We start from the raw sequence: 27,230 nt of genomic DNA, 5'->3' as shown, positions 1-27,230 counted from the left end.
AACAGTGTGTGAGAACAAAAAATGTCAACAAAACAACTACTGTGACAAAACATTTCAGAAATGTTGCAGCATGCTGGTTTTCACATAATTTCTCTGTTATTTTGAGATGAGCTAAAGCTGCAGCAAGAGGGGATATTTGGCTGTAAAGGCTAGCACGAGGGACAAGAAGTAGCTAGCCCCAATGAGGTTTGTTTTGAGAAAAGTCAGCTAACCTTGTAAGCTACCTAGGTATAACTAACTAGCTAGCTACTAGCTAGTTACATTTATCTCACTATTATAAAGCCAACAAAATGTTAATAAAAACAGCATATTGTTTACCTAAAAGGTTAGCTGTGTTAGCGCAGTCGCTAGCTTATCCAGGGTCAGCGATACATACAGCAACAATGTACTATCTATCTATGGCAGGGTTGTCAAACGCATTCAATGGAAGGCTGAGTGTCTGCGGGTTTTAGTTTTTTCCTTTCAATTAAGCCCTAGACAACCAGGTGAGGGGAGATACTTACTAATTAGTGAATTAGTCACCTTAATTCATTAATTATCAAGGAGGAGCAAAAACCTCGGTGGATTGAGTTTTACACGTGATCTATGGGAACAACTGCAATAATTTTGCAAGCAACATTACTAAAATTAAGTAAAATAAAATGTAACCTCTAATGTTCATGTCCTGTAGCCTTATTTCCTTATTTTGATACTGTACCTGAATTACAAGGGTTGTATTTGCACTAAATAATTTTAAATGTCAGCACTTAAAAGGTATGTACAAAATCTGTTATATGGTTTGCCTCGTATACATTGTCTACTGGTATCATTTTAAATTGAAAACATATAGCTCAACATGTAAACAATGAGTTTAGCTATTCTCTGCTTCAGATGACATAATGGCCATAAGGCCAGTACTGCAATCATACTGTAAGCCAGGGTTCCTCAATTGGCGGCCCTCAGGCCAAAGTGGTTTCCTTTGGCCCCCCATGTTTACGTAAAAGACAGTAAAAAATCTGTTCCCAAGTATTCCCATGCATAACAGAGTGATACATGATCGTATACAAATGTAGGTTTTGAAATGATTATGTTTTAGTCAAACATTATATCTGTTTGAGCTTCTTGCGGTCAATTTGCAGTCTTCAAATTATTTGTAATTATGTTCCAGCCCCCCGACTATCCGCTCCAGAAAAAAAACAGCCCACGGCTGAATCTAGTTGATGATCCCTGCTGTAGGCCTATGGCTGCATTGGCAAGGAATGCCAAGCTGCAAAATTGATTCAAATAGCTGATATACTGAGAGAGATTGAAAATCCAATAAAAGAGCTGGGAGACCTTACTAGACAGAAAGGAAATGTTAATTTGAGAATACAACACAAACACAGACACATTACAAACAGAAGCCCTTCCCCTCTTTACTGCAGGATTGTGATGAATCAAAATTGACACAAGTCAATTTTGAATAGCAGTTGAACAATTAAAACAAGTTTAAACACTTCACTTCAAAGAATCAACACTTCACCACAACATGAACAAATAACCTAACTTATATGTAAAGATTAGACATCTTAGTATAAACAACAATCGATAATTGAGTAGTAACAAGTAAGCTATTATTACTAAAGCATCAGCTGAACAACAAAAAAAACTCCATGCCAGCGGTGGCCAACCTTGCTCTATTGATCTACTGGGAGAGCAGACTTCTATTCCAGCACAGCAATAGCACACTTGATTATCAACTCATTAGGTTTAATCAGGTGTATTATTGATAGGCTGAAACAAAACTGTGCATGCCCAGCAGACCTCCAACGGGATTGGCCTGCTCCAATTGTAATAGATTTATACATGTGTATTTTTGTACACAACATTTGCTAACATAAGTAGGCCTACACATATTGTGCTTTCAGAAAGTACAGTGGCTTGCGAAAGTATTCACCCCCCTTGGCATTTTTCCTATTTTGTTGCCTTACAACCTGGAATTAAAATGGATTTTGGGGGGGTTTGTATCATTTGATTTATGCAACATGCCTACCACTTTGAAGATGCAAAATATTTTTTTAATTGTGAAACAAACAAGAAATAAGACAGAAAACCAGAAAACTTGAGTGTGCATAAATATTCACCCCCATAAAGTCAATACTTTGTAGAGCCATCTTTTGCAGCAATTACAGCTGCAAGTCTCTTGGTGTATGTCTCTATAAGCTTGGCACATCTAGCCCCTGGGATTTTTCCCCATTCTTCAAGGCAAAACTGCTCCAGCTCTTTCAAGTTGGATGGGTTCCGCTAGTGTACAGCAATCTTTAAGTCATACCACAGATTCTCAATTGGCTTGAGGTCTGGGCTTTGACTTGGCCATTCCAAGACATTTAAATGTTTCCCCTTAAACCACTCGAGTGTTGCTTTAGCAGTATGCTTAGGGTCATTGTCCTGCTGGAAGGTGAACCTCCGTCCCAGTCTCAAATCTCTGGAAGACTGAAACAGGTTTCCCTCAAGAATTTCCCTGTACTTAGCGCCATCCATCATTCCTTCAATTCAGACCAGTTTCCCAGTCCCTGCTGATAAAAAACATCCCCACAGCATAATGCTGCCACCACCATGCTTCACTGTGGAGATGGTGTTCTGGGGGTGATGAGAGGTGTTGGGTTTGACATAACGTTTTCCTTGATGGCCAAAAAGCTACATTTTAGTCTCATCTGACCAGAGTACATTCTTCCATATGTTTGGGGAGTCTCCCACATGCCTTTAGGCGAACACCAAACGTGTTTGCTTATTTTTCTCTGGTCACTTCTGTAAAGCCTAGCTCTGTGGAGTGTACGACTTAAAGTGGTCCTATGGACAGATACTCCAATGTTCGCTGTGGAGCTTTGCAGCTCCTTCAGGGTTATCTTTGGTCTCTTTGTTGCCTCTCTGCCCTCCTTGCCTGGTCCGTGAGTGTTGGTGGGCGGCCCTCTCTTGGCAGGTTTGTTGTGGTGCCATATTCTTTCCATTTCTTTAGAATGGATTTAATGGTGCTCTGTGGGGTGTTCAAAGTTTCAGATATTTTTTTATAACCCAACCCTGAACTGTACTTCTCCACAACTTTGTCCCTGACCTGTTTGGAGAGCTCCTTGGTCTTCATAGTGGCGCTTGCTTGGTGTTGCCCCTTGTTTAGTGGTGCTGCAGACTCTGGGGCCGTTCAGAGCAGGTGTGTATATATACTGAGATCATGTGACAGATCATGTGACACTTAGATTGCACACAGGTGGACCTTATTTAACTAATTATGTCACTTCTGAAGGTAATTGGTTGCACCAGATCTTATTTAGGGGCTTCATAGCAAAGGGGGTGAATACATATGCATGCACCAATTTTCCGTTTTTCATTTAAGTAATTTTTTTCATTTCACTTCACCAATTTGGACTATTTTGTGTATGTCCATTACATGAAATCCAAATAAAAATCCATTTAAATTACAGGTTGTAATGCAACAAAATAGGAAAAACGCCAAGGGGGGTGAATAGTTTTGCAAGGCACTGTATTTCTACCCTTTGACTTATTCCACATTTTGTGTTACATCCTGAATTCCAAATCAATTAAATATATATTTTTCTTCACACAATACCCCATAATGATAAAGCGAAAACATGTTTTTAGAATTTTTTGCACATTTATTCCAAATGAAATACAGAAATATCTAATTTGCATAAGTATTCACAATCCTAGGTCAATACTTTGTAGAAGCACCTTTGGCAACAATTACAGCGGTAAGTCTCTAAGAGCTTTCTACACCTGGATTGTGAAACATTTTCCAATTTATTATTTTAAAAATGCTTCATGCTCTGTCAAGTTGGTTGTTGATCATTGCTAGACAGTGATTTTCAGGTCTTGCCATAGATTTTCAAGCAGATTTCAGTCAAAAGTGTAACTCTGCCACTCAGGAACATTCACTGTCTTCTTGGAAAGAAACTCCAGTGTAGATTTGGCCATGTGTTTCAGGTTATTGTCCTGCTTAAGGGTGAATCCATTTCCCATTGTCTGGTATCAAGAAGACTGAACCAGGTTTTCCTCTAGGATTTTGCCTGTTCTTAGCTCCATTCTGTTAATTTTTTATCCTAAAAAACTCCCCAGTCCTTAACAATGACCAGCATACCCATAACATGATGCAGTCAACACTATGCTTGAAGATATGGAGAGTGGTACTCAGTAATGTGTTGTATTGGATTTACCCCAAACATAACACTTGGCATTCAGGACAAAAAAGGGAATTGCTTTACCACACTGGTTGCAGTTCTACTTTAGTGCCTTATTGTAAACTGGATGCATGTTTTGGAATATTTTTATTCTGTACAGGCTTCCTTTTCACTCTGTCAATTAGGTTAGTATTGTGGAGTAACTTCAATGTTGTTGATCTATCCATCCTCAGGTTTCTCATTTCACAACCATTGAACTCTGTAACTGTTTTAAAGTCGCCATTGGCCTCATGGTGAAATCCCTGAGCTGTTTCCTCCCTCTCCAGCAACTGAGTTAGGAAGGACACCTGCGTCTTTGTAGTCACTTGTTGTATTGATACAGCATCCAATGTGTAATTAATAACTTCACCATCCTCAAAGGGATATTCAATGTCTGCTTTTTTAAATCGTACCCATCTACAAATAGGTGCACCTCTTTGAGAGGCATTGCAAAACCTCCCTGGTCTTTGTGTTAAATCTGTTTTTAAATTTCACTGCTCGACTTACAGATAATTGTATGTGTGTGCTACAGAGATGAGGTACTCATTCAGAGTTAAACACTATTATTGCACACAAAGTGACTCCATGCAACTAATTATGTGGCTTGTTAAAAGTACATTTTTACTCCTGAAGTTATTTAGGCTTGCCATAACAAAGAGATTGAATACTTATGGACTCAAGACATTTCAGATTTTCATTTGTTATTAATTTGTGAACATTTAGAAAAACACAATTCCACTAAGACATTATGGGGTATTGTGTGTAGGCGAGTGACAAATAAATCTCACTTTAATCCATTTTAAATTCAGGCTGTAACAAAACAAAATGTGGAAGAAGTTGAAGGGTGTGAATACTCTCTGAAGGCACTGTATAACCCATGGAATAAAAGATATACCCTTAATCTCTTGCGACATTCATTGGGACCTCTCTCTTCATCTGAAAACAGGCTTTCACAGCTTTCCATATCTGAGGACAGAAAACATCAAAGAAACAGGCTTCACTATACTCAAATTAGAAAGCAAAATATTATGTTGCTATTATCTCTCTGTCCTCAAACTTTTCCCCTCTAAGGACTGGATAACATTTTGTATAATGTCAGTGTTTTTAGGGGGTACAGTAACTAGCCCTTTGGGGTAACTGCCCACCCCCCCTTAATTCATATTAAAACCAATTATTTTTCCAAAACTTTCCCTAGCTTCCACTGGCCCTTGGGGGCTAGTTACCCATATATGGTTATGAATGTGTTTCTACCTGTCATTTAGACATTTAGTTAGTGCTAGTTTATGCTAACCTGCTAGCTAGCAACCTCACTGGAAGTACATGCTAATTACCATAAGCTGCTAGCAGTGCTGACTAGCGACCTTATGACAAGATCGTTTGAGGTAAAAAAAACATTAAGACAGTAAATCTTAATTGCAGTTGTAAATGTTTCTGATAGTATCAAGTCCATATGATTAAAATACTTGATCTTTGCATCATAGAACTCAACTGAAGCACAAACATGTCTATTAATCATATTATATGATCACAACTGTCAATCAATGACATCTCAATCAATCCATGAAAGTGTCATACTCAGCAGTGTAAGCTATGTATCAGCGGCATATAATCTGATCAACTCTCACTAACAAGTATTAGGTTGCGGTCATAAAATAGCTTACAGAGAGTGATTACACTCGCAGAATTTGGCCTATTTGGATACGGCCAAATTGAAATGTTTCAAACTTTAAAAAGCATATGCATGACCATGGTAGCAATTGAAAGAGAACACTGGAGATTGTGAAGAAATTATCCGAAAGGGGAGGACACATTTCACCTGACACAAGACTGAATCCAAACATTACACAGATTTTATATGTATTTACTGTACTTTTCACAGCATTTGTCAATAACGGAATCTGAAAATACTCTGGACACATTCAGCAACAAGAATATTCATTGTAATGTTAGTGTAGGTGCAAGATAAAATATGATTACAAGAGTTTGAGTGAGAGGTCTAAGTGGCCACCAACCTCTCCAAACTGCACAGTTCATAAGTAATTTCAATGCACTTATGACTCAACGGTAGAGCCTTCCACTATAAGGTGCTTTTTTGAGCTCTGCTAACTTTGCTATTGAGGAACTGAAGAAAGCACACCTGTAGTCTTGTTTGGAACACAGCCCTGCGTCCCCACCTTCACACAACTGCTTTTGTTGTTTACACAATCCGGGTCTGGTGGGCATAACTTGAAAACGTATTCCATTGCTAGCTAAATTATAAAATCTGATTTTACAGTGTTAGGCTTTTGAAAGGCACTTTAAACACAGATTATAATCGTGGTGCACGTAGAATAGACCATTACATTTACATTTTTGTAATTTAGCAGACACTCTTATCCAGAGCGACTTACAGTAGTGAGTGAATACATTTTCATATTTGTTCGTACTGGTCCCCTGTGGGAATCGAACCCACAACCCTGGCATTGCAAGTGCCATGCTCTGACAACTGCATTCAAGTGCTAGTTCTGGAGCTAATTTTATTCACAAAAGGACACTGTTCAGGACAACATCCTTGTAACTGTGGATGAAACATAGCGATCATGAATGCCGATACTGTAAACATGACTTTTCAAATATGGACATGTGAAGTACACATTTGGAATCACGAATGTGGTTTGCTTGTAACACATCAAAGCAGTGTTTATTATAATCCTTAACGTTTCATCTTTCAGAACACATCGACTCCTCTTGATTTACAGAATTTCTCTCACTCAGACAACAAATGAGCAAAATAACTCAATTAGCGGGAGGGATGGGCGCATCTTTTTGTCGAGCACGGTGCTCAAGTTTATAACAGCTGTCAGTCAAACCCATACAGCACTTTGAAGAGAACCTGCGTTCTGACATCAGGTATAGGTCATTATCAATAAAACATCACAATAAGGTGCAGAGCAATGTTCCCTCTAAACTGCGTGTGGGTACCCAGCTCCCTGGGACTGCCACAGAGAAGAAATATCAGCCTGCTCAGAGAAGCACAAGATTGAACTTCACTGAATTTTCTAGTTTTCCCCTTTAGTTAACACTATTGTTACGCACGCCTCTCGGAAGAGGGAACGCAACACCCTGCTTTAACTCAACTCTCCGTGGTGTGAAAGAGGTATGGACTGTAGGTGTGAGTAAGGATGACAAAAGGCAGAGAATACCGTTTACAGGGAATTTATTCCGTGGCACTGTAAGTTTGGGGAAAAGGGGCTGACGGAACCAAAGAAAGTAAATATCAAAGCCCCCTCTCCTACCTTACCTGCCTACCCACTACTTACCTAACTAGCACCACCTGGTGCACTAACCAAAATACAGGGGATAGTCCACCCAGGTCTTTCCTATTGTGCATAGACAGTAAACTACTACGGGTTATGTATGCCCGCGGGCCTCTTGCCTAAGCACTCCCAAGGTGCCTTCCCCCCTGGGAACAAATTAAACAGAATAACAATTGTAAGTAAACAATGTCAATCATCAAAACACTGCGTCCTACTTACACACACAGGACTTACTAGTTAGCTCTCACAACAACCACCATGCTATAACCCTCAGCCATCAGCCTCCTCTCTCAGCAATCATCTGGTTCTTTCTGAGGAACAGAACACTGGCTTATAAAGCTTCAGAAGGAGTTGTTAATGGGAGACAGCTGCGTCCTGACAAGGGGGCGGGGTCAGCTCTCCAATCAGCAATGGGGCCGACCAATCAGCTGCTTGGAGAATTTCAGGAAGCCATTTCCTGAAATAGATACATGAAAATATACAAACGATAACACAGAAACTGGGGAACGTAACACGCCCACCACAAAATGCAAACATACAGTTTGCAATAACAAAAACCAACGCATCCCCAGTTACTAAACCCGTGATAGAGCGGCGGCAACCACATTTGTCGAGCCCTTCACATAGGCTATCTGTACATTATATCCTTGTACAATCAGAGCCCACCGCATAAGGCGGTGGTTCTGATTGTACATTCACTTTAAGAACACCAAAGCATTATGGTCCGTGAAGACCATTACAGGCAAGGCACTGGAGCCCACTTATACCTCAAAGAACTGTAAGGCTAGCAATAAAGCCAGCGTCTCTTGTTCAATGGTGAAGTACCTTGACTGACACGAGTTGAACTTACGGGAGAAGAAACTGACGGGCCAATCCATTCCATCTTCATCTTCCTGCAAGAGAACCGCACCCACCCCCACTATACTAGCATCTACCTCCAACTTAAAAGGTTTGTCAAAGTTGGGGGCGGCAAGCACTGGGGCACTACAAAGTAGCGCTTTAGCAGACTCAAAAGCATTAGTTACAGTCCTTGGACCACTTAAATGGTACCTTGGGACTAAGCAGAGATGTAAGTGGAGCTACTACCATCGAGAAATTCTTACAGAATGTACGATAGTAACCTACCATCCCCAGGAATCTGCGCAACTGGCGGCGAGTCGTGGGAGCAGGAAAAGCAACAATTGCTTCCACTTTGCCAGTTACTGGGCGCACTTGACCTCATCCCACTTGTTTCCCTAAGTAAGTGACAGTAGCCTTCCCAAACTCACACTTGGCCAAATTGAGGGTTAACTTCTCTAGGGTAGGGGTCAGTATTTTGACATCCGGATGAAAGGCGTGCCCAAAGTAAACTGCCTGCTACTCAGGTTCAGAAGGTAGGATATGCATATTATTAGTAGATTTGGATATAAAACTCTGAAGAAGTTTCTAAAACTGTTTGAATGATGTCTGTGAGTATAACAGAACTCATATGGCAGGCAAAAACCTGAGAAAAATCCAACCAGTTGTATTGTAGATTTGGATGGAAAACACTCTACAACTTCTATAACTGTTTGAATGGTGTCTGTGAGTATAACAGAACTCATATGGCAGGCAAAAATCTGAGAAGATTCTATACAGGAAGTGCCCTGTCTGACAATTTGTTCTCCTTCTAGGGCATCTCTATCAAAAATACATAATCTCTGCTGTAACGTGACATTTTCTAAGGCTTTCATTGGCTCTCAGAAGGCGCCAGAAAGTGGAATGAGAGCTCTCCAGTCTCTGGGCAAAAAACAGCAGGAGTTTTTGTGAGTGGTCCTTCTGAGAATAATGACACTGGAGCGCGCGTGCACGAGACAACAAAATGTTTTTCTTTCAGTGTTTGAACGAATACAACGTCGCCCGGTTGGAATATTAGCGCTATTTTAAAAATATAAAAATAGCATAAAAATCTATTTTAAACAGCGTTTGACATGCTTCGAAGTACAGTAATGGAATATTTTGAATTTTTTTGTCACGAAATGCGCCGGCGCGTCACCCTTCGGATAGTGACTTGAACGCACGAACAAAACGGAGCTATTTGGATATAACTTTGGATTATTTCGTACCAAAACAACATTTGTTGTTGAAGTAGAAGTCCTGGGAGTGCATTCTGACGAAGAACAGCAAAGGTAATCCAATTTTTCTTATAGTAAATCTGAGTTTGGTGAGGGCTAAACTTGAGTCGTCTCGTGCATGCGCCTCCAGTCTCATTGTTCTCAGATCGACCACTATCCAAATGCGCTACTGTTTTTCAGCAATGGGCTGCAGAGTCATCATTCACCATTCTGCCGCCTTCTGAGAGCCTATGGGAGCCATAGGAAGTGTCACATTACAGCAGAGATCCTCAGTTTTCAATAAAGAGAGTGTCGAAGGCCAAGAAATGGTCAGAGAGGGCACTTCCTGTAAGGAATCTTCTCAGGTTTTGGCCTGCCAAATGAGTTCTGTTATACTCACAGACACCATTCAAACAGTTTTAGAAACTTTGGAGTGTTTTCTATCCAAAGCTAATAATTATATGCATATTCTAGTTTCTGGGCAGGAGTAATAATCAGATTAAATCGGGTACGTTTTTTATCCGGTCGTGAAAATACTGCCCCTATCCATAACAGGTTAAAGAAGTATACTCCAACCGCTGAAACACATTTTTCTAAGTGGAGAGATGATCAGACCAAGTAGACAAATGAATCACCACATCGTCAAGACAAGCAGTACAGTTTCGTACATCCGCAAACACAATGTTAACTAAGCGCTGAAAAGTAGCAGGTGCATTACACATTCCAAAGGGCATCACAGTGTATTGTACGAAGTTATCTGGCATAACGAAAGCCGAGATGTCAGAAGCTCAAGAGGTCAGAGGCACCTGCAAATAACCTTTTAGCAAATCTAACTTATTAACGTAAGTAGCTGAGCCAATTCTATCTATGCAGTCATCTAAACAAGGTAGAGGAAAAGAATCAGACTTCGTAACGGCATTTACTTGACGATAGTCCATACATAAGCGAGACGTACCATCAGGCTTAGGAACAAGAATACACGGGGAACTCCAGGAGCTGTTACTGGGTTTTGCCATGTCATTCTGTAATGAATAAGCTACCTCACTTTTCATTACCTCCCTTTTCTTTGCATTAACCCGGTACGGATGCTGACTTATAGGAACAGCGTTCCCCACATCCACATCATGTTCCAAGATGGACGTGCGACTTGGAACGTCCTGAAACACATTGAGAAAACTGTTTGTCAATAGGATAAGATCCTTAGTTTGATCGTTATCCAAATGTTCCATTTGAGAGGGTAACTTTTTCAGCATCTCTGAATTACATAAGCGTTCACACTGCTGTAACGTATGGTGTAACTCCAACCTTTCCTCCTCTAAGTCCCAGCCAGGCTTCAGCACCACCGCAGCCACACTGGAGACGGTGGGCTGGACCGGCTTACTTGAGGAGCTGTTGGGAGAATCATGCACACAATATGCTATCAGCATGTTAACATGACACTCGGGAAGAACGCCTCCGATCTGGGGTCTTTATCACATAATTGGTGTCACTGAGTTTCTTTTCCACTAGATATGGTCCAGAAAAACGTGCTGACAGGGATGAGCCAGGGATTGGCAACAAAACTAAAAATTGATCCCCTGGTGCAAAAGAACGGCCAACAGCCTTTTTGTCATTAAGCAACTTCATGCGTTTTTGAGTAGAGGAGAGAGACTTTTGGGCTAACTCACATGCGGCGTGCGGTCTCTCCCGCATCTTACTGACATAATCCAACACATTTTTAGGGGCGCTACTGGGTGTAGGAGATAAGATATGCTCCTTCAACTTTCAGCGGACCCCGCGGGATGTGTCCAAACACAAGGTCAGCAGGGCTGAACCCTAAGGACTATTGTATTGTTTCTCCATTAGCAAATAGGACAAAGGGAACCCCCTCATCCCAATCGGTACTGGTATTCATGCAATACTTGCGTAGCGTTGCCTTCAGCGTCTGATGCCAGCGTTCGAGAGCCCCTTGACTCTCCGGCTGATACGGACTGGAGACCTGATGGGAAATACACAGCGTCTTTAACACATTAGAGAACAGCTTTGACATAAAGTTGGATCCCTGATCAGTTTGGATTAATTTAGGGAGTCCAAATGTAGAGAAGAACTTCACTAGTGCCTTCACCACTGTCTTAGCCGTTATTGTATGGAGAGGAATAGCCTCTGGGTATCGAGTAGCACTGCACATTATTGTTAGTAAGAACTGGTTACCTGACCTGGTTTTCGACAACGGACCTACACTTTTTCAAATGGTTCCCCCACCACAGGAATCGGGCAGACCGGCGCACGAGGAACTATTTGATTCGCGTTCCCAGTGAGTTGACATACGTGGCATGTTTTACAAAATTGGACAACGTCAGACTTCAAACCTGGCCAAAAAAAATGTTGAAGGACTCGGTTATAAGTCTTCATGATCCCCAAGTGTCCGGACCACGCCTGGTCATGGGCGAGTGACAACACCTGCTGTCGGAACGGTGTAGGAACAACCACTTGACACACTTCACTCCAGTCACTAACGGTGTCATGAGCTGCCCATTTACGCATCAAAACTCCTGCTTCCATAAAGTAGGCAGTCTCCTTAGTTTTAGCTTCCTCAATGGAAATTACCAAAGCAAAACACTTGCGAAGACTGGCGTCTCTTTTGACACTCAATCACCTTCTCAGGGGTGACAGAGAAAAGAATGTCATGTAATTGGGGCGCGATTTCGCTTTCCCCTGCCTTAGTTTTTACGAGGGTAAAAACTGTCGGCATTGCTGAAGGAATACTCGGTGCATTGTCTTCTACCTCAACCTTCTCAAAAATGGAACTAGCCAAATCCACCACATCTCCTAGCTTGTGAGATTATGCCCTCGTTAACACACAAGCTGGAAAAACATGTGGAATTGCTTGAACTAATTTATCATCTGCAATTCTGATTTCTGGGTTGTCTACTACCTCTAACACAGGAGTGACGTTACCACCAGCGATATCATTCCCTAGTAACAATGTGACTCCTTTTACTGGCAGTGTAGACACTACACCAACACGGAAACGTCCTGATACCAAGTCTGACACTAAGTGGACCCAGTGTAATGGTACAGGTACTGTTTGTCTCTATCCCCTGTAATATGACATGCGAGACAGAATACGTTTCAGGAGACCAGGGTAAGGCATCAGTAACAATTACTGACTGCGCCATCCCTGTGTTTCTCGTAAGATTCTTATAGGCTTTTGATCAGCTTGGTTTCCAGGATCATGTTAGTCTACTTCGTTAGGTAGGTCTACGTTGATTGAAAAAGAAAAGTACTGACCACTATTATTAGCCAACTCTACAAAGTTCCTACCAGTAGCTTGCAAAGTGAACATTATCAGCTAGCTAACAGTACAGCAAATCCGCACTTCTGCTGCTTGAGAGGCAGAGCCGACAAAGTATGGGAAGTTAATCTAAACCATTCCTACTTGTGTCCTGACTCTACTTTCATTAATCTGATGACTGTTATTTATTTAATCAACTAACTATGTTTAATTGTTACCCGATTTAAATGAATCATGTCACAATTAACTCATTAGGACTTGGGGCACCACGAGAGCAGTTGTTTAAAGAGTTACCATCTCCTGAATTAATCTCTAAAGGTCTTTACCTATTACATCGATAAAACAGTCAACATATTAATCATAACCTCTTGCCATATCATTCTGATCAGTTGTAACCTTCTTGGATCTCTAAAAACCCCAGCCTTACTTATAATTCCGTACTACACAAATTGGTTTAATTATTTATTTACTAGCTAACTGAATAATAACACAGAATAAACATACACACTTAATACATGAGAAAAAGGACACAACATATGGCGGCTGTTTCACAGAAAATGACAAGGGGGGAGAGAGAAAGAGAGAGAGAGCGAGAGAGAGAGGAAAATAGACACTTGTCATTGATACATTTTAGATACTATTCTAACAGCAATTATATACTTCGCGCACGAACCGCCGTCCATTTGGAGTAAGAAATCATGAATGTATTTAATTGTGAATGCCATTCGCCATTTATCTCTGTCGAATCCAACCCTCCTTAGGAAGAGTGATGGGTTGCCTTTCAGCGGCATGCTTGTAAGGCTCTGATTGTCCAAAAGGGGTCCCCCCTTTCCCATCTTCTTACTGTTGTTACCTCTGGAAGATGTTCCTTGGAAGTGGTTAGCCAGCCATGTCGACGGTTTCCATTGGTGATGAGAGTAGGAGAATACAGTGATTTGAAAAGACTAGTAGGATGGTTTAAAGAGTTCGCTTTTGTAGATATTTGACTTCAGACAGCTAATCAGCCATGCCAGTGATTGTAGGAGAGGGGAGTTTTCTCCTCTCTCCACCTCGTGTTGATAGTCAGAGTTTGAACCACTTTACGCAAAGCTGTAGCCTGGTGATGTTCTGGTCTAGTCTGGGAGGTGAGTTTATTTTCTTCACCTCGTGAAGCATTCCACACATTTCAAACGTGTAGCTAATGGCTCCACGTATTTCTGGTCTAATGTTAATCTCTCTGCCAATCCTTTTATGCACTCTGGCCAAAGGGGGTGGTTCTGTCAGTCTGACATGCTCTCTGACCTCACTTGGGGCATGGCTACTTACTATGCACAGTTTATAGGAAATATATTTTCTTATGGCTCCTAAAAGCACATTCCTATCTTAACAAAAACACTTTCATAATTGTTAATATCTCATAAACAACGTTAAGGATGGAAACTTGACAGATAAAGGGGATATACTTTCCAAGTTACAGTATTTCCTTTATAACCATATGTTAACAATGTGGTCTGTTAACAAAGAACATTCCTTGGTGGATTTTGGAGAGGGAAATATCTCTGGATCTCCTCTTCTTTAATTTTCGACAGGGTGTGAGCTGTCAAACCGTCCCTGTTCCCTCCTCCCCTCTTCTGTTGGTGAGCGAAGGTCTGGTTACTGTCAACCATTGCCAAGCTGATCTGGCCCATTCGAATCCTCACAGGACAGTCATGACACTTGTCAAGTATAGTTCACTTTTATTTTATATCACTCAAATATCCAATTAATGGTTGGCAATATTGAGAGATATCATGAGGCTAGCCTCACGTATCTGGAATTACATGATCAATTGATGTTTACTGGTACAAAAAAAACAGGGGGAAAAAGTAACCAAAACCTCAACATTTATAGGCTTATTTATTTTCTGCAAAAACAGCACACTCACTCATCACACATTGTAGGCAAGCTAGTGCCAGTGACTCCTGGGCACAGAGCTGAGAGATTATTGACACCAGGCAAAGAGTGGCTATCAGCTGATCATAGCGAATTATGATGTAAATCTGCTATCTAGCTAGCTAGCTAGCTGTCGAAACAAACTAAGCTTTACTTGATCTGCTTCTTACTAATATGCAGTCTAATTGCCCCATTCTTTGTCCCTAACAGTGAGCGACACACATGAAAGAAACAACTCAAAAGTTGTTAGAGTTTTTCAATTGAAATTATTATATACAATTCTTGCCACCAACAGAATGCTATATACATGGAGCATACAACAATCTCAGCTCTGTAGGTTTTGCTGTGAAGAGACAGAATCAATAGGTTATTTATTCTGGTATTGCCCCTATGTAGCTTGTTTCTGGTCACAGGTTCAGGAATGGTTAAAAAATCACAACATGCACAAAAAATGTACCTTACAAATAGCAGTGTTGGGCGATTTGGAAAGCCATAGTCAGTCAATAAATAATATAATAATACTCGTAGTAAAGGTTTCATCTTTAGCTCACAATCTGTGGATAATATATGATTAAGAAAGGTCAAAAAATTAATTAAAACATCACAGCACAATTGAATATATATGGCACATGGAAACCAAATGAGGGTGGTCTATGGTGATAGGTGGGATGGGCTGAGAGTGGCTGAGGGTTGTGATTAAAGAGCTTATGTTTGCTAATGTATTATTGTTATGTGAATGCTTGATATAAAAGTACCATGTATGTAAAATATATATGTAAAATGTATGTAATGTAGCAAAAAAGCTGTAATTTTTTTATAAAGATATTTGTCCTCTGAAGAGGGGGGGTGAATAAAAACAAAATCAATTACTAAAAAAACAACAACTCTAAAGTAGCCTCCTACCAGTATTTAAGTCTCCCCACTGCACACAAGTCAGACAAGTGCGCTTTTGGGGCGGGAGGGCGTGGCAGAGATTCAAGAGCTAATTTTAATTGCATTTCGTAACGTTCAATTTAAAATGTAAATGAACAATGAAAAGAGACTCCAAATAGAATGTAAAGGTACTTCATACAAATGTTTTAAACCACAAGCTGTGAGGGCACTGGTTAATCCCTATCTGTGCATGTGCCTGGGGATCAGCTACTGCAGGTGTATGTTGAGATATGAGTTGAGACATTCAATTGTTACAGTAGGCACTGTTGCATCAGTTACAGTTGAAGTCGGAAGTTTACATACACTTAGCTTGGAGTCATTAAAACTCATTTTTCAACCACTCCACAAATTTCTTGTTAACAAACTACAGTTTTTGCAGGTCGGTTAGGACATCTACTTTGTGCATGACACAAGTAATTTTTCCAACATTTGTTTACAGACAGATTATTTCACTTATAATTCACTGTATCACTGTATCAATCCCAGTGGGTCAGAAGTTTACATACACTAAGTTAACTGTGCCTTTAAAAAGCTTGGAATATTCCAGAAAATTATGCAATGGCTTTAGAAGCTTCTGATAGGCTAATTGACATCATTTGAGTCAATTGGAGGTGTACCTGTGGATGTATTTCAAGGTCTACCTTCAAACTCAGTGCCTCTTTGCTTGACATCATGGGGAAATCAAAAAAAATCAGCCAAGACCTCAGAAAGAAAATTGTAGACCTCCACAGGTCTGGTTCATCCTTGGGAGCAATTTCCAAACGCCTGAAGGTGCCACGTTCATCTGTACAAACAATAGTATGCAAGTATAAACACCATGGGACCACGCAGCCGTGGACAAAGATCATACTTTTTGGAGAAATGTCCTCTGGTCTGATGAAACAAAAATAGAACTGTTTGGCCATAATGAACATTGTTATGTTTGGAGGAAAAAGCGGGATGCTTGCAAGACAAAGAACACCATCCCAACCGTGAAGCACGTGGGTGCAGCATCATGTTGTGGGGGTGCTTTGCTGCAGGAGGGACTGGTGCACTTCACAAAATAGATGGCATCATGAGGAAGTAAAATTATGTGGATCTATTGAAGCAACATCTCAAGACACCAGTTAGGAAGTGGAAGCTTGGTCCCAAATGGGTCTTCCAGATGGACAATGACCCCAATCATACTTCCAAAGTTGTGGCAAAATGGCCTAAGGACAACATAGTCAAGGTATTGGAGTGGCCATCACAATGCGCTGACCTCAATCCTATAGAAAATTTGGGGGCAGAACTGAAAAAGCGAGCAATGAGGCCTACAAACCTGACTCAGTTACACCAGCTCTGTCAGGAGGAATGGGCCAAAATTCACCCAACTTGTTGTGGGAAGCTTGTGGAAGGCTACCCAAAACGTTTGACCCAAGATAAACAATTTAAAGGCAATGCTACCAAATACTAATTGAGTGTATGTAAACTTCTGACCCACTGGGAATGTGATGAAAGAAATCAAAGCTGAAATAAATAATTCTCTCTACTATTATTCTCATTTCACTTTCTGAAAATAAAGTGGAGATCCTAACTGACCTAAGACAGGGAATTTTTACTAGGATTAAATATCAGGAATTGTGAAAAACTGAGTTTAAATGTATTTGGCTAAGGTGTATGTAAACTTCTGACTTCAACTGTATGTCATCGACACACCCTCCACAGTTGCCGTGATTCACCTGTTGCCATGAATGGAAAATGGAGTTCTACAGCATGTACAATACAACTACAGAAGTTAACAATACACAGGACAATATCACCTGTTGCTGATGAGATGATAAATCTGATACTGGGGCTTTGATCCTTTAGTTAAACCTCTGAAAGCATCCATTTTCCTTTTCAAACACTTCCCTCTCCCATTGTTGTGGGACGATCATAGTGTTCTATTTTTATAAAGGTCAGTTTGTCAAAAGAAGGTATTGGCTATCTTCTCATGAAACAGAGCAGCTATAGCATGGTTCATACTGACTGCGAATATGAATTAATCTCTATTTGGGGTTTTCTGAATAAATATTGAGCTCCTGTTGTCCTCTCCCATTGTGATTCACTGTGTGTTTTGCCAGTAAAGCATGCAGTTTCCTTTATAATGGGATGACATGCTATGTGTTTGTTTTTCAAAGTTTGTGCTACTTTTGATTAATGTAAAATGGTTTTAAAATAGACTAACATATTTGCAGTAATTGTAAACATGTTGAGTTAAAAACAACATGATGTTCACAATCCATAGACATACCACATATTATAGAATAGCCCATACCTACACTGAGTGTACAAAACATTAGTAACACCTTCATAATATTGAGTTCTACCCCCTTTTGCCCCAGAACAGCCTTAATTGGTCGGTGCATGGACTCTACAAGGTGTTGAAAGCATTCCACAGGGATGCTGGCCAATGTTGACTCCAGTGCTTCCCACAGTTGTGTCAAGTTGGCTGGATGTCCTTTGGGTGGTGGACCATACTTGATACACACGGGAAACTGTTGAGCGTGATGAACCCAGCAGCGTTGCAGTTCTTGACACACTCAAACCGGTGCGCCTGGCACCTACTACCATATCCCGTTCATAGGCACTTAATATTTTGTATTGCCCATTGACCCTCTGAATGGCACACATACACAATCCATGTCTAAATAGTCTCAAGGCTTAAAAATCATTCTTTAACCTGTCTCCTCTGCTTCATCTACACTGATTGGAGTGGATTTAACAAGTAACATGAATAAGGGATCATAGCTTTCACCTGGATTCACCTGGTCACACTATGTCATGGAAAGAGCAGGTGTTCCTAATGTATTTTACACTCAGTGTATATGGTAGGGAACATTCCCGAGCCTGTGGTACTTTGTGTCAAGTGGAGCTCAACACTTTGCATCTGTGTTGCTTGAAAAAAACAGTTGGTATGTCTGTGAGGAATTCCAGCTATTCCAAAAGGAATATTTCTTGTCTTTCTTGAAACATGATAGACTGTGTAAATATTTTCCTTCTCTGACTGGTGTTTGCCACTGCAGAGTAAAACCTTGGCTAGGAATGCCATGAGCGCATGGGAGTTTGAGGAACTCCCATAGCTCAATCGCTCTCTCATTTTGTCTCAATATGTACAGAGATTACAAATACTCTGCAATATTACATTATACAATCTAACAACCTACATCGACTGGTTTCCTGTTAACATTTTAAATCATGTTTAAAAAAACGCATGGCCTTGGATTTGGAGAGGTGTTCCCAACAGAAAAGAAGCACAATGGCAACCTCATATGTCTCTCTTTTAGGTCACAAAGCATTTTGTCAATGGCCTTTAATGGACTTTCCTCTGGTGTTTTTCTGCCCTTTTGCCTCGTGGTTTGTTGTTTTGTTGGCTGTTGTTGTCAAAGGGTTTCTACTCGGCACCAAATGGAGATCAGTTTACAATGGGTTTGTTTTGATCCCACTGCTGTAACGTGACGGTCCTGGAATGACATGAGGTCAGTGCACGGGAAGTTCATTCATCGTGCCTGCCTCTTTGACTTTGACCCTCCATTGTGTACAATGGAACCACTTCACGCATCTTGATTGGGTTCCCAAATCATCTAAAGCATCATACAGTATGCTGTACGCTGCTATTCTGAGGAACACTGCTATTGATGTTGTTGTTGTACTTCAAAGTAAACCGTGTGTGAGGTATGTTGGAGAATATGTAGGTGCCAATTACCTTGAATAAACAAGGACAAAGACACGTCACCAATCTACAATGGAAGTGAGTTTGTAGAGAAGTCCCCCCCTAACAGCTTCTGTCAATCAACCAACCAAAACTATGGCAAAAAGCTTTCCCTGCGAGTATGGGGTTTGACAGTCTTGATTAAAAACGTGTCAAATTTCAAGAAACACAGAGCTAAGGAGGGTGTTAAAACCTCTTAAAGATCTCTGAAGATCAGTGTCCCACGCTCGGGACAGTTGAGCTAATGTGCGCTACTGTGATTAGCATGACTTTGTAAGTAACAAAACATTTTCCCAGGACATAGACATATCTTATATGGGCAGAAAGCTTAAATTCTTGTTAATCTAACTGCACTGTCCAATTTACAGTAGCTATTACAGTGAAAACATACCATGCTATTATTTGAGGAGAGTGCACAGTTATGTACTTGAAAATGTATATAGTTACCAATTAGGCACATTTGGGCAGACTTGATACAACATTTTGAACAGAAATGCAATGGTTCATTGGATCAGTCTAAAACTTTGCACATATACCGCTGCCATCTAGTGGCCAAAAGCTAAATTGCGCCTAGAGTCCTAAGTCAGATAATGGCCTTTCTCTTGCATTTAAAAAATAATGGAGAATTTTTTTATTATCTTTTACCAGATCTAATGTGTTATATTCTCCTACATTAATTTCACATTTCCACAAACTTCCTTTCAAATGGTATCAAGAATATGCCTATCCTTGCTTCAGGTCCTGAGCTACAGGCAGTTAGGTTTGGGTATGTCAGTTTAGGCGAAATGTGAAAAAAAAGGATCCAACCCTTATTGAGAAGGTTGAGAGGGGACAGAGTCAGGGATGACGTTGTCACATCCCAAGGACAAGACTTCCTCTCTATTCTCTTGGCCTGCTCTGGTGCCCTTCCTTCTTCTCTGATGTCATGGGTTTGGTCAAAGGTAAGAGACGGACCAAAACCCTCCTAGAGATGGACCCTCCTTCCCTCCGTCACAGAGCCTAAAATAGAAACCCCAATTCATCCAGGCCCCCTCCGACCCCCATGTATCCCCCCCATCCAGTCCAGACCTGACAAATAGTGGATGTAGAAAAGAAAACTTCCTCTCTCTGTCCCACTGCCAGCCCAGGCCAGCTTCCTAGAAAGGAAGAGTTGCATGGTCCCTAGCTGAGTGGCTGGACATTAACTTCCTTGTTTAGAAACAGCAGGCCAGGGCCATGAACAGGTGACCAGATTTCAGTTTGTCTTTTACCACAACTGGACTGGACATAACAGACTGAGATCACAGGGAAGCATGAAGAGCATGGGGTCAGCTGCTTTGGTTTTAATGAAAGAATAGGTAATGGCATATATGCTGCCAGAAGCCTACCACCCTGCATCCCACTGCTGGTCTGCTTCTAAAGCTAAGCAGGGTTGTTCCTGGTTGGTCCCTAGAATGGAGACCAGATGCTGCTGGAAGTGGTGTGGGAGGGCCAGTAGGAGGTGCTCTTTCCTCAGGTCAAAGAAAATATCCCAATACCCCAGGGCAGTGATTGGGGACACTGCCCTGTGTAGGGTGCTGTCTTTTGGATGGAATGTTAAACAGCTATCCTGACTCTCTGTGCTCACTAAAGAGCCCATGGCACTTCTTGTAGGGGTGTTAACCCCTGTGTCCTGGCTAAATTCCCAAGCTGTCCTTCATGGTCACCAGCTTATAATTGGCTCATTCATCCCTGTAACTGTTCCCCAGGTTGTTGCTGTAAATGAGAATGTGTTCTCAGTCAACTTACCTGGTAAAATAAATGAGTTTCCAGATAGCTTTGTAACACTAAGATCATCTTAGTGCTACAAAGCATTCAGGAAATATAAGCTTTATTGTTATCATCCCAGGTTATTGAAGCTATTTGTGGTTTATGGTCAGTCAATGTTTTTACATTTATTTAACTAGGCAAGTCAGTTAAGAACAACTTATTATTTACAATGACGGCCTAGAAACAGTGGGTTACCTGCCATGTTCAGGGGTAGAATGACAGAGTTTCACCTTGACAGCTCAGGGATTCAATCTAGCAACCTTTCAGTTACTGGCCCAATGCTCTAACCACTAGGCTAACTGCCGCCCTGGGATCATAATAATTGTTTACAGTACTTCCTGGCATTCCTTTTCTGAAAACAAGTTGCCTGTTTATTGTCTGTATGTGTACGGTATTTCAGCATGGATGCAGAGCGAGGCAAGGCACAGAGTGAGCTGTGCCTTGCCTGTACATACTACATGAAAAGAAAGGCTGCGTCGGCTATGCGTGAGATCACAGTTTGTGTCTCAGCTTGTTCATGCTTCTGAGATCTGCAGCATTCCCTCCCTCCCGTTCTCCCTCTCCTAAATATGGGTACTGATAGGGAGGCAGGCAGGCATTTGGCAGGTGTTTCAAACACAACAGTCTCTAAATCTTGCAGTTTAAAAGTGATCATAATAATCCTCACTTGAGGACCACCTGATACCTCAGTTATAGGCCTGCAATCACTTTTTGATGATCACAGAATATTCCACAATTTAAGGGATTATCCCCTTGACACAAGCATTGGTGAGGGAGATGAGGGTGTGGGCTGAAGACACATTCCAAAAAAGCCTTTTCTGAACTAACACTCACACTTGACTCTTTTTATTTGTTTTGATATCTTCTTTATTGAGGAAAAATGGACTCACTATGACTGTGATATGTGGTTTTCCCACCTAGGTATCTTATTAAGAGGAATGCACTAACTGTAAATCGCTCTAAAATAAGAGCGTATGTTAAATGACTAAAATGTAAATGCGAAATTCCACAGAACCAGCTTCTACTACTCTAGCCTTGTTTTGGCCTGATCTAGAGTGGCTTATCAGAGCCCTGCTGTGTTCGTTATGTAGCTCTCATGTTCAAATCAAATCAAATCTAATTTTATTGGTCACATACACATGTTTAGCAGATGTTATTGCAGGTGTAGCGAAATGCTTGTGTTTCTATCTCCAACAATGCAGTAATATCTAACAAGTAATATCTAACAATTTCACAACAATACGCACAAATATAAAGTCAAGGAATGGAATTAAGAATATATAGATATTTGGACGAGCAATGTTGGAGCGGCATAGACTAAAATACAGTAGAATAGAATACAATACAATATATACATACAGTATAAGATGAGTTGTGCAAAATATGTACACATTATTAAAGTGACTAGTGTTCCATTATTAAAGTGGCCAGTAATTACAAGTTTATGTATATAGGGCAGCAACCTCGAAGGTGCTAGTGATGGCTATTTAACAGTCTGATGGCCTTGAGATAGAAGCTGTTTTTCAGTCTCTCGGTCCCAGCTTTGATGCAAATGTACTGACCTCGCCTTCTGGATGATAGCGGAGTGAACAGGCAGTGTCTCGGGTAGTTGTTGTCCTTGGTGATCTTTTTGGCCTTCCAGTGACATCGGGTATTGTAGGTGTCTTGGAGGGCAGGTAGTTTGCCCGGTGATGCGTTGGGCAGACCTCACTACCCTCTGGAGTGAGGTCTCGTGCCGATGAGTTAAGCTTGGTACAGAAATACAATTCTATCACATTAACATCAGTACATAGCATCTCAATGTATTACAAATAGCTTTATCCTTATTAATACATTTTATACCACCATTTGCATGCAAGTCCCATAACTGAGGCTATTATATAAACAGTTTTATGGTAATATGGCTATATTGTCTCTTCTGAGTATCACAAAATTGTACCAAGCGGACCAGTTCGTAGCTGGATTCTTCACCAATCTTCCATACCTTCTCCAGAACACCAATGTCGCTTGGCTCCCCAATTCTGTGAGTTGGAAGAATTTCCTGTGTCTCTCTATGGGCCATGTGGCAAGAGATTCTCCTCTGGAATTTTACCACCCCTTCACACAGGGACTGGGTGGGGGGAGGTAGGTTGGGGGATGGTGCAAGGGGGAGGGGGTCAACTGTCCTCCCTGTACTCAAAGAGGCCAACGTCATGACACAACTTAGAGTCCACATTGAGAGATGAATTGTCAGAATTAAACTGAACAAGCTGTTTCAGTCAGAGATCCCCATGTCACAAATGGGAAGCATCAACTGCATCTGGGCTGTGGCTTGCCTTCTCACAAACTACCAGAGGGAGCCTCTTGTGAAGGCATGGGCCAAGGAGCAATGAGCTACTACTGCAATTAATCTTTCCTTTTTTTGCTGTGACCATCCACATTGTCTAACACTCTGTAGTCCATTTATTGATAATAAACACCACTGTTTATACTCCAAATACAAAATGATGTAAAGTGTTTTTATTTACAGTGACAATAGAAGATCATTTTTTTTACCGAATTATTTAAAAATATTTATTTATTAATTAATTGCAGATTTGTTGGTTTCATTAATTGAAAGATAAAGGAGCCTGTCCTTAATTATTTAGTCTTTCCTGCCTAAGAACTTTTGCACGTACACATATAAGTAGTACCAGTCACCCTTCTCTCTAATTAGTGAGAACACCACTGGGTCTCTTTGTATTCTCCAGACCAGAATGTCCTCATGCGCACAGACAACAAAGTCACACCACAGTGATGTAGAGCTGACCTTGAACTAGCCAGTAGTAGGCATGCTGCCTCTTCAGGGAAGGTTCACCGTTATGCATGTGAACGTACTTGCAATCCACAAAACCTTTTTACCTTACGGTTCTTAATCTCAATTAGGTCAAAAGGTGGATGCTCGAGAGAGACCAGACTGTCAGGAGAAGAGGCAAGCCAAGGGATGTCAGGATGTATGATGAGGCCACAGGGTGAGAAGTTGACATTCTGCATCTTGCAGGAGTCACTGGCTGCTTCCATCTCCAACTCCAGTCCCCTCTTCATGTCAGCTGTTGGTGTTGTGCCTTTGAGGATCCGTTCAGATAGATTGCCTGTGGATGTCAGCCCTCTCACATGGCAAGCCTCCAGGAACCGTGACGAGGTCAGTCTTGGTTTCCGGCGCACCTGTCAGTCGGACACAGCACTCTGTTCTCTAGTAGCTTCTACTATTTTATTGGCTGTTGCGAATCTCACCTGAAGAGACTCTATGTGAAGCTGGTGTTCTTCACTGAGCACAAATGTGCAGGCTTGAAAGTTGCTCTCCAATCCATCCAGGGGCAGTGAAGGGAGTGGTGGTGTCTCCTTATGGTGAACTATGTGTCGCATTGTGATTGGAGGCTGCTGATAAGAGAGGAGGCTCCCCACCTGTACCTTTCCAAGGTGGAAGTTGACTTAAAGCTTTTCAGGAGACATCACCATGCTGCAGATCAATGGCTTGGATAGAGGTGAAAAGTTATTGTATGTCTCTTCTATCTGGAGTACTGAGAGGTCAGGGAGCGTTCCAAGAAGGGCGCTGTAGAGAGTACTTCTGCAAAGCAGCCGCTGTGGTTAGCCAATCTAAACAATGTACTTGAAACCACCTGAAATTAAATCATTTTATATAGTCAACGTGTAATAGGATATGACCAGCTACCACCTACTATGCTGGCTATTAGGGAATACTCACCTAATCCCTCCTTCTGCCATGCGCTTTTTGGTGGGCTTGGTGATGGTCATTTTGCCGATGGGCCCTGGTTTCAGACCCTGTAAAAAGACAGTACAAGGGACTATTCTAAATCTAATCATGAGACGAATTAAGTTTTAATTTAATAATTTATTAGCATTATGATGTGATTATAGCCATATGATGTTGATATGTGGTATAGCTATTAAAACACACCATAGTCATTGGCTTATACCACTGCTGCTCGGCCTCTGTGCAGCTGTGCACAGGTGGGACGACTGGTGTTCCCATCTGGGAATAGTGTGCAGACTGGAATAGTAATGCAACTGTGTGGTTGCATAATGCAGTGCCAGCAACACATGAACAGTGATGTTGTGTCATTGTTACTGGCTCAGAGGGCTTCAGTACAACCTACGTGGGGATATAAAAATAAAATATTAGACTATAAAATCCCTCAAGCTGTGTCACGACCAGCAAACAGAAGTGAATTGCGCAACAGCTGTTAAATTCATTACAGCAATACGTGTTTAAACTTTTCTATTAAGGGTATATGCCCTTGTTTAAATGTAATCTAATGTGTCCAACATAACAGAGCTTACAGAAACAGCAAGGAAGACGACTGAACAATTACTACACTAAGAACGGTTTCATAGACATGGGATAAGCCTAATCCGAGACTAAGCAATGCCTCTTAATGCAGATCTCCATTGACAGGAACTTCTTAGTCTAAGACTAGGCTTCATCTCTGACTGTGTAACCAGCATTTAGTCTGTCACAAATAGCTGACTTTTCACCCTACACTCAAACTGTGTGGTTTCTCATTTTTCCTCACGGACCTGTAGCAGCAAGCCCTTATGCTGACCTCTCAAATCAAATCAAATCAAATCAAATTGTATTTGTCGCATACACATGGTTAGCAGATGTTAATGCGAGTGTAGCGAAATGCTTGTGCTTCTAGTTCCGACCATGCAGTAATATCTAACCTAACAATTCCACAACAACTACCTTATACACACAAGTGTAAAGGAATGAATAAGAATATGTACATAAAAATATATGAATGAGTGATGGCCGAACGGCATAGGCAAGATGCAGTAGATGGTATAGAGTACAGTATATACATATGAGATGAGTAATGTAGGGTATGTAAACATCATATAAAGTGGCATTGTTTAAAGTGGCTAGTGATACATTTATTACATCAAGATGGCAAGATGCAGTAGATGGTTTAGAGTACAGTATATACATATGAGATGAGTAATGTAGGGTATGTAAACATTATATAAATTGGCATTGTTTAAAGTGGCTAGTGATACATTTATTACATACATTTTTCAATTATTAAAGTGGCTAGAGTTGGCAGCAGCCGCTCAATGTTAGTGATGGCTGTGTAACAGTCTGATGGCCTTGAGATAGAAGCTGTTTTTCAGTCTCTCGGTCCCCGCTATGATGCACCTGTACTGACCTCGCCTTGGTGGTTGTTGTCCTTGATGATCTTTTTGGCCTTCCTGTGACATCGGGTGGTGTAGGTGTCCAGGAGGGCAGGTAGTTTGCCCCCGGTGATGCGTTGTGCAGACCTCACTACCCTCTGGAGAGCCTTACGGTTATGGGCGGAGCAGTTGCCGTACCAGGCGGTGATACAGCCCGACAGGATGCTCTCGATTGTGCATCTTTAAAGGTTTGTGAGTGTTTTTGATGACAAGCTGACTCTCTTCAGCCTCCTGAGGTTGAAGAGGCACTGCTGCGCCTTCTTCACCACGCTGTCTGTGTGGGTGGACCATTTCAGTTTGTCCGTGATGTGTACGCCGAGGAACATAAAACTTTCCACCCTCTCCACTACTGTCCCATCGATGTGGATAGGGGGTGCTCCCTCTGCTGTTTCCTGAAGTCCCCGATCATCTCCTTTGTTTTGTTGACATTGAGTGTGAGGTTATTTTCCTGACACCACACGCCGAGGGCCCTCACCTCCTCCCTGTAGGCCGTCTCGTTGTTGTTGGTAATCAAACCTACCACTGTAGTGTTGTCTGCAAACTTGATGATTGAGTTGGAGGCGTGCATGGCCATGCAGTCGTGGGTGAACAGGGAGCACAGGAGAGGGCTGAGAACGCACCCTTATGGGGCCCCAGTGTTGAGGATCAGCGGGGTGGAGATGTTGTTACCTACCCTCACCACCTGGGGGCGGCCTGTCAGGAAGTCCAGGACCCAGTTGCAGAGGGCGGGGTCGAGACCCAGGGTCTCGAGCTTAATGATTAGTTTGGAGGGTACTATGGTGTTAAATGCTGAGCTGTAGTAGATGAACAGCATTCTTACATAGGTATTCCTCTTGTCCAGATGGG

The 27,230-nt window shown here is 41.5% G+C and overlaps 1 pseudogene; it reads right to left on the bottom strand.

Annotated features, from left to right (window-relative positions):
- Positions 1-24,947, bottom strand: part of LOC115169181 (uncharacterized) — a 36,722-nt pseudogene extending 11,775 nt beyond the window's left edge.
- Positions 24,948-27,230: the final 2,283 nt, after the last annotated feature.

The sequence above is a fragment of the Salmo trutta genome, chromosome 31 (assembly GCF_901001165.1).
Source record: "Salmo trutta chromosome 31, fSalTru1.1, whole genome shotgun sequence".
NCBI classification, from domain to species: domain Eukaryota; kingdom Metazoa; phylum Chordata; class Actinopteri; order Salmoniformes; family Salmonidae; genus Salmo; species Salmo trutta.
This window is presented reverse-complemented; position numbering and strand designations above follow the sequence as displayed.